General features: G+C 42.9%; 1 pseudogene; it reads right to left on the reverse strand.

Annotated features, from left to right (window-relative positions):
* Positions 1 to 3022: 3022 nt before the first annotated feature.
* LOC126417906 (5S ribosomal RNA) lies at positions 3023 to 3140 on the reverse strand (annotated as a pseudogene).
* Positions 3141 to 4082: the final 942 nt, after the last annotated feature.

Consider the following 4082-nt stretch of genomic DNA (forward strand, 5'->3'; position numbering starts at 1 on the left):
GGAGCCGGCAGCCGCGGCCGCTTCTGCCCACACAGGCTCTCCAAAGCCTGTCATTGCTACTCAGAAATTCCCGAATTCATCTCAACCGAGCCAAAAGAACGCATTTTTTGTATAGCGAAGTCGTTATCAGAGCAGCAACATGCAGACATCCGTCTGCATTTCCTGAAGTGATGGTCTTCGTCGTGTCTGTATTGAATGGAGGAATGGCTCCTTCAAAATATCTACGACAGATGCCTTCCTGCATCCAGTAGAATTCCTACTTCGTCTCCAGTGGCCGCACCGCCTACTCGACGTTGAATCCTGACCTCATTACCTTTCAGTGACGGAACTATGAAGTTTCGATGGTGGCATTTGATTATATGCGTACGCTATTATCGAGCATGGCGGCATTATAGGCCTGTCGTAGCTAATGTGTGCTGAAATACATCCACATCTGTACTACACAAACCAATTTTGACAGCTGCTTCCCGTTCCAGTCACGTATGTAGCGCGGGTAGAATGACTGCGTAAACGCCTCTGTGCGAGCTGCAGTTGGTCTAATTGTCTTCGCGGTACGTAGGGGGCACAATATATTCCTAGATTCTTCACTTAAGGCTGGTTATTCAAACTTTGTTAGTAGGCGTGTATCCTCAAGTGTCCGCTAGTTTACGTTTTTCAGCATTTCTGTGACGCTCCCCGAGGGACCAACAAACCTGTGGAAATTCCGTGCTGTCCTTATTTGTATATGCTCAGTATCCCCTGTTAATCCTATTTTATATGGGTACGACACAATTCCAGGAGGGGTCGAACGAGTGCTTTGTAGCTAATCTTCTTTGAAGATGTTTTCCCAGTATCCTAATAATGAACCTAAGTCTTAACACCTACATTACGATGAGCCTATGTGATTACTCCATCTAGTGCCATTCCCAGATGATTCTATGCCTTGACTGGCATGGAAAACTGTACACTTTTTCGTTTAATGGTAACAGAAAGCGTACATCTGAACGATGTTCATTTTGAGAATAGTTATTTCACGTCCTGCAATTTCTTGAAATTCATTCTGAGTTAAGAACAATTTCTCGGCAGAAGACGCATTTATCTTTTACGAAAGTTGGGATATACAGCCAGCAAACTGCTTTAAGTTTAGTTCTGAACTTGTTAAAAATCTTTGACAACATTTGCAGTTATCAATACCAATACTGTATTTCGTTACGAGTAGTAAAGCGACATTTCATTCGTCTGGAAAATCAATAGGTACAACATCTATAGCCGGACGTGGTGGCCAAGTGGTTCTAGGCGCCCCAGTCCGGAACCGCGGGACTGCTACGGTCGCAGGTTCGAATCCTGCCTCGGGCACGGATGTGTGTGATGTCCTTAGGCTAGTTAGGTTTAAGTAGTTCTATGTTCTAGGGGACTGATGACCTCAGATGTTAAGTCCCATAGTGCTAGGAGCCATTTGAACCATTTGAGCCAACATCTATATTCCTGGAAATGTTGAGATATTCTGTTATTGCACAGCGCCTACATTCGTCGTGAGGAGGTCGCAGCATGTGTCACGGCGTAGTTGACAACTGGAAGTCTAGACATGTCAACTGATACGCGCCAACCACTCCGTCTGCCGGCACCTTGCATGAAGGTGGTAGTGTGACGTTGATACGGGTTTTCGGCCTCTCAGTACCTCATCGCAAAGGGAGAACCAATAGTCTGTGAATTCAACGTCAAATAAAAGTAAACGCTACAGTGAAGAACAACAGCACCGGTACAAAGGATGTGTGTAACTAGAAGTGAACAATCCACATTCCTCTCGGTCACCCGATAAAAGGAAAAATCAGTATCAAAACGGACGCTGTGCGAAGCATCAGTTTACAATTCTGCGTGTACTATACGCATGTGCGGCGTTGGCAGATGGTCCAGGATGTCTATGTCCCAGCATTCTGTGAAAGAGCGGGTTACACAGGATGCCTCACGAGCAGCGGTATATAGATTAAACGTGTTGTAAATATGCATTATACAAAAAAATTATTGTCCATGCTACTGATTTTCGGAAATCTTCGTCTGACAGCAACTAATAGGAGATAAAAATATAGATCTATGTGTTTTAGGTACAGCTTACTCAGTAGTTTCATGTAACTGTATTCGATGTGAAAGTCAGTGCATTAATTCCGTTCATTAGTACGTTGTGCTCCTGTTTATAGCTCTAAGTATGCTTTTCCAGAATTCTCATACTGTCTGGATCGGCTTCAGAAATAAGGCTCGTAGAAATCATAATGCGCTGTCGGGGCTATCTTCTGCATCCCTGCCTTTGACCCACATCATAAATAAAATCTAGCGAACTGCACGTAAATAATGGAAATCCCCATTACGGTATAATTATATGATATCCGAACAATCACTGGAAACACTCATATCCATTAAATATTTGGGAATATACATATGGGTACAGATCGATTTAAAGTGGAACGACCACATTAAACTAACAATAGGAACGGCAGAACCAGACTGAGATTCTTTGGAAGCAATTTCAGGAATTGTAGTCCATCCACGAAGGACTAGTACGTGAGTACTGTTCGTCAGTCGGAGAACCTTATCACATACGATTAGAGTTGCGCTCCTCCAAAACTACGGTTCGTTAGTTCTGGTACGCTACATAAATGACGTACTAAATCGAAGGATAACCGGTAGTATTTGTAGGGAAACAAACGTAAATGAATTTGCTAGAGAGAAAATCGGAACCGACGATTTCTCTTTTTGCTGTTGTTTGTTTGTTTTGTACATAATTAGAACCGCACATCAGAGTTAGTCCATTGTGTATTTTATACCCTTACCAAAAAACACTCCGTCCGATCAGGCCTTGGAAGGCCCAACGGCACCGACCGGCCGCCGTGTCATCGTCAGCCCACAGGCGTCACTCGATGCGGATATGGAGGGTCATGTCGTCAGCAGATACCTCTCCCGGCCGTATGTCAGTTTACGAGACCGGGGCCGCTATTTCTCGATCAAGTAGCTCCTCAGTTTGCCTCACAGAGGCTGAGTGCACCCCGCTTGCCAACAGCGCTCGGCAGACTGAATGGTCACCCATCCAAGTGCTAGCCCAACCCGACAGCGCTTTACTTCGGTGATCCGACGGGAACCGGTGTTACCACTGCGGCAAGGCCGTTGGTATTTTATACCCTTATAGAATATAAATTGCATTTTTAAGTAATAAGAATCCGTTGATCACGTAACTTCTGCGCTTTTATGTTACGAAAGCAATTACTTTTGATGCAAGAACAGTCTACATACACAAACATAAAAACACTGTTTTTATTTTGTATCCGGTAGAACGTTCTTCATCATGATCAAAGGCAAGAGTTTCCTGGTATTGTTGATAAACCCTAGCTTTGTTTATGAATAACAGAAACATAATTTCAACGACGTATTGAAGCGATGTTTCATATATTTTTGTTTGGCGTTGTTTTTTTTATTTTACCTTTTGTTGAGGAAATTGCGTTTTCTAGCGTTATATCATAAATCTGTATTGTTTGCTTTATTTTTACTACAGCATCCCTCTTGTTTCACGTTACAAATCAACAATTTTCGATTAAACGCTGAATTAAACATTGATAAGTTAATTTTGCTATATGTATTATTTATTTTTAAGTGACTGACAGGAAGATAACTATGTAGAACTAAAATGTTCCATAGGTGACATTGCCCTTTGAATATTCTCACTTAGTTTCTAGACGGTTTTTCGTTTCCGGCTTTTAGGGGACTGTAGTAAGACGCTGATCGTATACGTAAAGGATGCGATCGTTATGATGTAACGCCCGATAGTTATGCAGCACACCTAACATACGGGTAACGCGGGTACGACCTTAACTGAATAAAGCTAGTAGAAAAACTGCTGTAGTCTACGGTGGCATGCAGTAGTTTTACAAGTCTAGGTACGACTGGTACTGGATGTTGATATGATCCAAAGAAGAACGGCGCGTTTCGTCAGAACTTACTTTAGTAAGCTGAAATAGTCACGGAGCTGCTCATCTGACTGCAGTGACAGACGGTTCGAGAGAGGTTTTGTGGAGCAAGCGTTAAAATGTATAGAGCGTACGTTCCTTGAAGAGTCA

This window comes from Schistocerca serialis, chromosome 8 (genome assembly GCF_023864345.2).
Source record: "Schistocerca serialis cubense isolate TAMUIC-IGC-003099 chromosome 8, iqSchSeri2.2, whole genome shotgun sequence".
NCBI classification, from domain to species: domain Eukaryota; kingdom Metazoa; phylum Arthropoda; class Insecta; order Orthoptera; family Acrididae; genus Schistocerca; species Schistocerca serialis.